This window comes from Choloepus didactylus, chromosome 12 (genome assembly GCF_015220235.1).
Source record: "Choloepus didactylus isolate mChoDid1 chromosome 12, mChoDid1.pri, whole genome shotgun sequence".
Lineage (NCBI taxonomy): Eukaryota > Metazoa > Chordata > Mammalia > Pilosa > Megalonychidae > Choloepus > Choloepus didactylus.
In genome coordinates, this window is record NC_051318.1 from 54,457,845 (window position 1) to 54,468,946 (window position 11,102).

General features: G+C 32.9%; 1 pseudogene; it reads right to left on the minus strand.

Annotated features, from left to right (window-relative positions):
• Nucleotides 1-9,503: 9,503 nt before the first annotated feature.
• On the minus strand, nucleotides 9,504-10,054 carry LOC119507388 (annotated as a pseudogene).
• Between the last annotated feature and the right edge of the window lie 1,048 nt (nucleotides 10,055-11,102).

Genomic DNA, 11,102 nt, shown 5'->3' on the forward strand with positions numbered 1-11,102 from the left:
TGATTTATTGTTCACTAAATGCTAAAAAATATAATCAGTATTTAATTGTTGCTAATACATAGTTTACTACCTGGAACATGGTAGGCATTTAGGTAAAGGTAGATATTAGGTTACGAGGGCCCTCTTATTGTCCAATTTCAATATATTTAAAAAAAATAATTAGATATTTTGATGTAAAGAATAATACACAGATGCATGATTCCATGCTTATAGAATTGTCAAATAAGAACTACTATTTTATTATTATTGAGTGTTAGAATAAATAATATTTGTTATATTTCTATTGAAGTGTATGAATTGGATCATGATACCAACCTGAAAAACCTAAAAAACAAGTCTTCTATTCACTGGAATAAAATCTAATTGCTTGAGTATCAAACAGCATGCACTTTACCCTATGGTCCATACAATCTTATTTAGCCATACTTTTCCTTCTTTCCTTCCTTCCTTCTTCCCTCCCTCCTTCCCTTCCTTCCTTCCCTACCTCCTTCCAATGTGAGACCCACCAAAAGTGTTCTTTTTTATTATAATTATTTCTGACAACCAGTGAACCAGATGAATACTGTTCCATCATCTTTGGTTGCAATGTAAAATGACATATAGCAAAACCTCTGCTGACCCATCACAGATAGCCAGTACAGGAAGTGAACCTTTATGGTAAACTACTGAGATTTTTTTTTATTATTTTAACAGTACACAAGATTGCAAAGTGGAAACATCTTCATGTCTTAAGGGGGTCGGGGGAGCAGATGAAAACTACTGTCTTTGAGACTCAAGGTGTTCATGACTTGGGGAATTATAGGGAAACTGGAAAAGAAGCAGGTGAGAAGGAAAACCATGGACAGGAGCTGATAATCAACTGATCCCTGACGCTTGCTAGTTCCTGGAAACAATGTGGGAGCTGAGCCACAGCAATTCCTCTCCTTTAAACTAATAGTATACTTCACTAGTGCAGAGATCTGGTGAGATCTTTCTTTTGACAGATATCTAAATATTATCAGTGCATGAACTAGCAAAATGTATGCCCACTCACTCATGCCCCAAGACTCTAATGATATAATCCTCTTTAGTCCAGTTGGACATACCCATTATGAACTATATTTTGTGCCAAAGCTGAACCCAACACAGGCAATGGTCCTGAACACTCCTAGAAAAGAAATCCCCACCAACTTTAACTGGGTAGGAATGAACTGTGGTGAAACCCACTCAGATAACAAACAAAACATTTGTACACACAATTATCTGAAATAAAATACCATGTTATGCATATCATTCTAAATTTCAAATTTTATGGGCATTCTTATATATGTTCCAATACCTAAGATATGTCTTAGTTTTGCTTTTTTAATTACTCTTGAGTTTTGAATTGCATTTATATACCGTAATATATTTATTCATTTCCCTAATAATACTCATTTACAATTAATGTTCAATTTTAATGTACAAATAATGCTACAATGACAACTTTCCATGTTCTCTCAAACAGAATATTCAAAGTGAAATTTCTGTACCAAAAGACATTCAATTATTAATTTTAATATTCACTGACAAATTATGCTGCAAAAAATAGTAATTTACTCACCCACAACCAATGTATGATATTGTTTCCCTCACCTGTTAAAAAAGTTGATAATAATTATCTGCCAACTTTTTGCTCTTGTTATCTTAAATTCTGCAGCGATAGCCTTCTTCTCTATTTGTCTTCATTATGTGGAACCATACACAGCTCTCAAATGTCTGGCTCATCTTTATGTCACAATGTTCCTTTTGTCTGAAATGCCCTTCTCTTAATATATGCTCTTCAAGAGACAACTCATGGCTAACACTTATTCTAATATGAAGCCTTTTAGGAACTAAGATGGAATTTCTCTTTTGTGTCCCTATAGAACCTTGCAGAAACTTTTCTGATAATTTTAAAAACATTTCATTATCTTGCTCTTTTCCCATTTTGTAAGAGATTTGATAACAGATAATAAGACTAGTTAGCTTTTGTTTCCTTATGCTTAGCACAAGACCTGGCACTTAATGTTTGCTGAATAAGATGAGTAGGATATATGGAGGGTAGTTACACATTACCCAGAGAGAAAAAGCCTGCCACTTATAAACAAAGCAGAGCCCAAGTTTAATGCTTGGTCATGTTTCAAATAAGTCCAAATTTTTCTGAGGAGAAAAATAAAGCAAGCCAGAACTATGCTCTCCTTTTTAACTGGTATGGAACATTATTAGAACACTGTAGAGTAGCAGAGGGAAAACAATCTCTGATATTCTGTTGATGGTCTATGAACAAAGTGCAATTACAGAATATTATCAATTGCCTGAGTTCAACCCTTATATATTATTTAAGGCACAAAATGCTACATATAACGATGCATGTATATTGTACAGTTAAAACAATATTCTAAGACAATTTTTTCTTTAAATTCAGTTTTATTGAGATATATTCACATACCATACAGTCATCTATGGTGTACAATCAACTGTTCACAGTACCATCATGTAGTTGTGCATTCATCACCCCAATCTATTTTTGAACATTTTGCTTATACCAGAAAGAATCTGAATAAGAATAAAAACTAAAAATAAAAAAGAACAACCAAACCATCCCCCCCATCCCACCCTATTTTTCATTTAGTTTTTGTCCCCATTTATCTACCCATCCATCCATACACTGGATAAAGGGAGTGTGATCCACAAGGTTTTCACAATCACACTTAAGGCAATTCTTATTAAAATCTATTTTTTATCCTTTCTCATATGACTTTGAGGTAATGAAACTCATCCTTTATTGCAACCCATTCATAACATAGCACTGAGCTTTGCTTGAAGTCTATAGTGAATGGATGCTTGTTGCCTGAATGATGTCATATAAATAATTTATTTTGTAGGGTCATGTGCAGCAATCATAAAATGAGCAAATTTGGAGATTTGCTACCTATTTGTTATGTGATAATTAGAAAGCTCCATAAACTTCCTTATAGTTTACTTGGTTTCAGAGCTGATAAGAAGTCATAAAAATTCTTTACGATTTTATGGTCATGATGAATTACAATTAATTGTTATATTGTACAATATTGTAAACACTTAACTGTAGTAGCTAATTCAGTAATGCCTGGTGTCTATGTCAAAATGAATACTTCTTTTTGCTCATCATAATTTTATTTGAATCAGTTGAATAACTATACAATTGTGAAATGCACAATTGGAATAGCCTGAAAATTTCCTACATAAAATACTTGTCATATATTTAATAATAGTTTTCTATACAAAAAGCTAAGAAAAATCTAGCATGAGCAATGCATTTTTTCAAATCATAATGCATTTATTTCTTCCTGTAGAATACCTGAATGTGTGATTTCTTTTCCTGGGTTCTGCGTCTCTGTTTCATTAATTTTAAAGTTATGATCAAAAGTTTTGTTTTCTGACAAGAATGACTTGAAAACATAGAATTCTGCTTCAATTTTCCTTAATTACCTTTCACACCTACTGAGATCAATGGGTGTCACATATCTTGAATCTCCCAAATTGGGGTCTGACACTTATTAATGGTGTGATCTTACATGAGTTATTTACACGTGGAATCAATGTTTTTCACTTAGGAAATGGAAAAAATTATTTTAGATACCTGATCTTGTCAGTTACGAAATGAACCGTCATCTAGTAGCTCTTAATGTAGCATTTGTATTCTAAGTAAGTTGCAAACAGCAATTTTTATTTTCTATATATTATTGCTTACATCACTCATTAATTGATGTAGCAATTAGCATAGCATAGTGAATAAATAGATGTTTAATAAATGTTAATTAGTTTCCTTCCCTTTATGTCCTAGTCCTCAATTTCATATACAATTATCGCAGTGTCCAGCCTGAATTTAATCTCTTAATTATCAGACACTTGAAAGTGATTCTTCATTCTGCTACCAAAATAATTTATTTTAGCTTAAGTATGAGAATCTTCTCTTTCTTATCACTGTTCTTCCTCACCCTCAATATAATCCTTTTAAAAGCTGCTTCCATAGTAGGAAAACAAATTGTAAATAATTATTCATAATTGAAAGAAACTAATATTTTCAGAGTCTTTATTTTCAATCTTCAAGAAGTTAACTCACAAATGATAACTTTTTAAAATGATTCTGATTCATTTTACCTGGGGTGGGCTCTGCAAAGGAGGAATTTTAGAAATGCTCAATTGATTCCTTTGATTATATAAACTTGGGAAACTCTGCCCAGGAAGATGACCATATTTTTATTTTTAAAAAATATTTCATATTATATCCATGCAATAAAAATGCCCCAAAATAGGAATGTAACATGTTAAAAAGAGTTCATCTACTACTGTAAATGCCATAGAAATACATGTAAGAAAGTATGTACGTTCCTGTATCAGGCACCTTATACCCCTTGTAAAACAGAGGGCTTATTTACGTTTACAAAATAGCAATAGTTATATAAAAGCAGGCATACATGTATTCTACTCTTTTCTTGCTTGATTCATATCAATGACAAGATGCACTCATAAATTTGTGCCTTTTTTGCCCCATATCTTGAACATTAACAAGTTATCTATTTAAGACCATACCAAAATGCAATTTGTTTGAAAGAAGCAAACACTGAAAATATGTTTCCGATAGTTTCACATTTTACTGATATGCCTGAAACACACAGTATATTCTTTTCTCTGACTTGTTCTATGTACTCCAAATATTATATATAGGTGACCAACAGTGCTGTTTTCCCCAGCACTGAGAAGTTACCCAGGATGTTGGATCTTCAGTGTTAAAACAGACAGTACTGGGCAAACACGGATGGTTGGTCACCCAAAAGATAGAGCAAATCAAGTATATTAAATTCTCAAATTTTCATTTGTACACATAACTTGGATTTCTGTTTAAATCCCTTTAAGATTTTGAAAAAATACCAGTGAAAAGGTGAAAATATGTTTTACAAAACTCTTAAAATGCTATAATTGTGTGGACAATTAAATAACTTTTCATTTTTAAGTAAAATAGTTAAGTGTTGTGAGTCACAAACCAGACTCACAGTGCAGTTCCAGAATGCACCTTATGCTAAAACTTCTTCCTTTTATGCACGTGTTTTTTAATAGAAGGGATATAAGTTGGAAAACTAGAAAATATTCTTATTTAACAGGAAAGAGATCATGATATGTGGCAGGATGCTTTAGGCAAATGCACCATACCTATAACTTCAAATTATCAAAGCATTATTAATCACAAAGTTTCTTTCATATACATATATGTGTATATATTCTTGCTTTGTCTTTCTCCTATTTTTACAAAATTTTTCCTGCAGTTAGTTCATAATTATCATATAATATATTTAGTGAAATTGTTCAAAGTAGATAAATTGTTGAGTTGAAGGCAAATTTAGCTCACCATGTGACCAGCTGTCCCTAAGGCAATTCCACTATAATAAATATGGGGTGAAGAACCCAGACTGTTGAACAAATTGAAGTCCTTCCCTTTTCTCCCAGTCCCATTCCAACCCACATTCTCCAAATGCAGTTTCCTTAACAAGTGAGATCCTTGTTCTCTCGCCCACATGCTAGATGATCTTTATTCTTTAAATAATCTAAACTTTTTGCATATGTTGTTGATATTTTGTCTTGACACTTTACAAGATTATTGGAAAACTGGAACACTTTTTTGAAAATATTACCAGTGAGGAAGTCTATTGAAATCATTTTCAAGACAAAGTGACACATATATAAAATTTATATATATTATACGCATATTGATGGAAAAGTCTCTAACAGACACCAGAAAAATCTATTGGTCAAGCAACACTATTCATACTAGCCTTACTTCATAAAGGAGAATCCCACATTGATGACATGATATCTCAAAAGTGGGACATCAGAAGGAGGATAATCATCAGGTTTTAGGACCTAAGATGACACATTTTAGCTAGTTCTTGCAAAGCAAGAGATTGGCTGGGATTGGGCAGATTTTATGAAAACTAACTTTGTTTAGGGGGCACAGTTAGGAAACAGTTTTGAAGCAAGTCTTGATGAGAAAGCCATTAGTCATTAAGAAAGCTCTTTGGGGTGGTTCACTTTCTCAACTTTTTCTGGAACAAATATTTGCTGGAGTGAGTAGCTAAGCTGTTTCTTCTTTTTCTCAATGACACTTAATACAGGGAAAGAAAAGAATGCTTGGTCTCAAGATTGTTTAACACAGGGACAAGAACAAATGTTAGTTTAACTTCTAATGTAAAACTGTTACAAATCTATGTTTGGCCTTTTCCCTGACATCTATTTACATAACATTTTAGAATGGCCATATAAGCTAGTGTGAAAAATTTTAGATTTCCAGTCAAAAAGCTATGTGTTTGAATCTGAGCAATGAAACAAGTTACTTTAACTCTGTAAGTAACTCTGTCATTTCCTGAAACTGGCTATAATAATGGAAAGATTAATTGAAACACAGTAATAGACTGTGAAAATGGTGATTATTAAATATTAGATATATTATAGAAACAATATTTCTAAGTTTATTACAACCTATTAGAGTTATTAGCATAGACTGTTGTGATGGTTTGAAGCTGTATGTACCCCAGAAAAATATTTTCTTAAAGCTAATCCATTCCCATGGGGTGGACCCATTGTCAGTAGGAACGTTTAGTGAGTAGGAACTTAATTTAAGTTGAGGGTTGAACCATCTTATTCTGGATGGATCTTAATCCTCTTAAAGGAATTTTTTATAAGAGAATACAAGACAGAGAAAAGACACAGAAAAAAAACCCTAGAGAAGGTCAGTGAGGAAGCCACTGAAGTCAGAAGCTGGAAGCAATGAAATCTGGCAGAGAAGGGAGAGACCAGCAGACACTGCCATGTGCCTGGCCATGTGACAGAGGAGCTGAGGATCGCTTGTAGGTGGTCTTTGGGGGAGAAAGTATTGCTCTGTTGATGCCTTGATTTAGACATTTTCCCACCTTAAGAACCATTACGTTAATAAATCTCCATTATAAAAGCCAATCCATTTCTGGTATATTGCATTTCATCAGCTTTAGCAAACTGAAACAATAATGGTATGTGGTAAGTGTTTCTTCAGTATTAGATAAAATTATATATTCAAATATGTTATAGCCTGTTTGTTATTTAATTTTCATTTATTAATGTTGTTACTTAATGCATCATTATGAATACTCTAAATTCTAATTAAGCATTATGAATACTCTAAATTCTAATTAATTCTTCTCTTGAAAGTAAAGAATAATGTTTTGAATCATCACTAAGCATTTATTATTAATTTTACAAAATACACACCTTACAAAATTTTGTTATTAATTTGTTTAATGTTCAACAGATTATGAACATCATTCTTAAATAAAAGGCAAGGCAACAACCAATGAACTGACAGATAAAGAAGTCAAGCTGGCACTGACAACTTGAAAAAATTAGAGAAGTAATTTCCATGTGTCATTAAGATCATATAAATGCTGAAAATTTTTAGGTGAAAGCTGTGTGACAATAAATACATTTTGATGCATAAGATCAGGCATTTATGTTTCCTATTGTAAGAGCTTAAATTTCCAAGAAATCAATAGATTACTTCAGATATATATTCTGGGCATATCTCAGCAATGGAGGAAAGGGGAAATGCATGGTATTTTGAAGTGATAAGCTTAACATAATTTCTCTTATGAGAACTGATCCAACTAAGGTGTCAAATAGAAGTCTAGATGTAAAATACCAAGATGTTTCCTCAAGTGTGATAAATTCTTCCACTCTTCCAAAAGAATGCCTAGCATATAGAGTAAGTGCTATAAATAAACATCCTCATCCTCTTTATTTTTAAAATTTTCATAATATCCACTATATGGGCAAAAGGAAAGACACTGCTCTTGATCAAATCACAGTAGTCAAGATGTTAAAATAGACACTGAAGGCTTTATAATCCCAACAAGTTGGTAGAGATTAAGATGTTTACACACAATCAAATGCTTTGGACATTTGAACTAAATATGCTAATCATTTTCTATGAGTATTCTTGAGAATAACAAAGTAGTCTAAATCACCTTTTCAGACTAATCTAAAGATTACACAATGTCTTAAGAGTTCAGGTTCCTACAAATAATGCAGATAGCCTAATGTCCAATGATGGTCCTTATTAAGGTAATTATTTTCTTTTATTCTAGCAAAATTTAATGGTTTAATCTCTACCAAAGTAGTTTTGACAAATTGTTTCATATGTCTCAGAATTTGGACCTAAAACACATTTGTATTAAAATTGAAACTATCTGCAGATATCCTGGAGCATCCCTTTAATCCATTTGTTCTTTTTTTTTAAAATGAATATAAAACTATGTATTGACCACTATTCACCAATAGTTATAATGAAGTAAACAATATACAGTTGGATAACATTCTAATTACTATGAAGTTACTGCTTTCCTAGCTTCTGCTGAACCACTAACTCAAATACTGAAGACTGAGCCTACATGTAAGAAATGTGTTGGGGTAAAGAAAAAACATGCAGGTTAACAGTTCAGATTACAAAAGTCTGTTTACCCATTTATGCCAATATGTCCTCAACTGCAACATCTTTAACCACCATCTGATTAGGTTTCTATGAATCACGACCGTTTTAGTCAGTACAGCACAGGAATGTCAACATTCTGTAAAGGAATGGCTTTACAGAAAGAATCTTTAAATGCCCATTTAAGTAAGCCTTGATTGGCTAATGAAAATACAACATTATTTATGCTGTTTTCTCATCTGGAGGGGGGAGATTGTTGTTTTAGTAGATTTTCCTTTCAGAGTTTTGTAAGTGTTTTCCATTTATATGACTATAGATATAGACATAGAGTTTGCTCTGGCTGCTTTAAATTATGTAATTTAAATTGTTTGTATTATGTTTAAATTTTCCAATTAATTACTGAGTCATCTATTTGATTTGAAAGTTTATGACTTCAGGAAAATTTTCAGTTTAATTTGAAGTGTTTTCTTTCTCAGAATGATGGTATCCCAGAAGCACCATGGATTTATCCATGGTTGTGAGTTGCCATTTTTGTTTTGAATGGTTTTGTTTTTGATGAATGTAAAAAATAATAATTAAAATAAAAATACAAATTACATATATATTTATATATATTTATACACACACACACACACACACACACAAAACCCAGAATGGTCAGAACAGTCTTAGGCATATATATGGGGTTAAGCAATAATGACTATGGAAAATTTTCCCCACATCTAGAAAAGCTGTTCTCTAATGCAAAAGAAATAATATAGCATGGTATCAAATGGTCTTTTCTGATAGATGAAGCAGCTACAGAAAGCTTTTATTTGTTCTAAGTAACCAGTGATACTGATGCAGAAACAAAGCAAAACCATTACCCCCCAAAAAAACTTAAAACTGCCTCAATAATACTACTTTGAAACAAACATATCAAAATTGGTTACCATTAGACCATAGTTATTCTTCACACTAATAAATCAAAAAACCAAGATCCAGATTTTAAATAAAGCAAAGCAAACAATTACTGAGCTTCATCTTCTGGACAGGAATGCCAAGTTAGTCTCTCTTCATTAAAAACAATTACAATTTGAGGACACTTCATGTTTGCCTCTTTTGCCAGCACCAGGTCTGCCTCATCTGAATCTTTCCGTTTCATGAAAAACATTAGTTCTCCACTGCTGTCTGTGGCACCAATTATGCATTCAAGATCAAGACCCCTAGCAAAGCCTCTTGCTTTGTCAGCAGCTTCTCTTTTCTTCTTTGATTTGCTGTCATCAGATTCACTGTCTGATAAAGCTTTTCTTTTTGTAGCATCTTTTTCTTTACCAGCTTTTGGAGAGTTAAGAAATGCTTCCATTAACTCCGGGCAATCTAAATTTTCTTCAGGCTCCTAAGAATTGTCAGTATCTGTAAATCCCTTCCACTTCAGGAAATACTCAACCTTCTCATTCACTACACGTCGATCCAGTGCTTTTTCCACCACTAATTCTTCAGGCACTGCCTCTTCAACTTTTTTACTCTATCCATTTTGCTTCTTCCTCGTTTTCGCAATGTAGTTTTATTGGAGGCCATTTTTTATTGCAGACTTGAAGAGCTGTTATTCACTGACTTCCGAGTCTGCAGCGTCTCTCACCCTGGGCGCCTCCAACTCCATGAATTCATTTGCTCTTAGCAGAATTCTTTAGTGTACAAATTAAGTACAGCATTTTGTACCAGAATTTTTTAAAATATTTCCTGTCATACAATGTTACCGTCTAACTAGACACGGCATTTTCTTGGGTTAAAATATATTGAAATTGTTCTTGAATAAAACTATTGAAGAGTTTTAATATGAGAACAGCATACAGTATACAAGTCAATCCTTCAGTATGTCATCTAAAGAATTTTCCATAAGTGCACTGTTTAGACAGATGGTAAAGTTCTGAAAAACATAAAACAATGCACACTTCAGGAAGCTAACTCTCCAGATAATGTTTACATTTGTGAATGTGACTGATGGGGGTAGTGAGAAATATGTCTTCATGTATGCCACAAATTTATCAAATGCTGTGGTTTAGGTAAATGGAGGTTGTCAAAAGAACATATTGTGGCATATGTCCGAGCTCCCAGGATGCAAAGCGCCCAGCAGGCTCTGTTGGCTTTATTTCAAGTTACAGTGAAAGTCTCTTGACATATGAAGTGCTGAAAACACTGGTATCAGATAACTTCATTTTAAACCGCAAAGAATTCTGTTTATCTGCTCAGTTTCAAGGGTTAGGGCTGTATTCAGTTGGAACCAACCAGAATTTGAAAGAAAAATTGCACTAATGGATATAGATCAGCCTTCCTTATAACAGGTTCTATTCTGTGCCACCCAGCTATACTGATAAAAGGAAAATTACAAGGATAAACTTCAAATAAAGCAATATTTTATAGCTGCAAAACCATGTGGAGATCATTTCAGCCTAAATATATCATCGTATAGAGAGCTGAGATAAAACCACAAAGGTATAACCACAGTAATTCGTGTTATCAGCTACTGTCTAAATGGAAAAATAAAACAAAATCAGGAAAAAAAAATGTTCTGAAAGCTGTAGTCAGTTCATTTTTCAAATTCTTTCTTTTTTACTGAACATAGAGT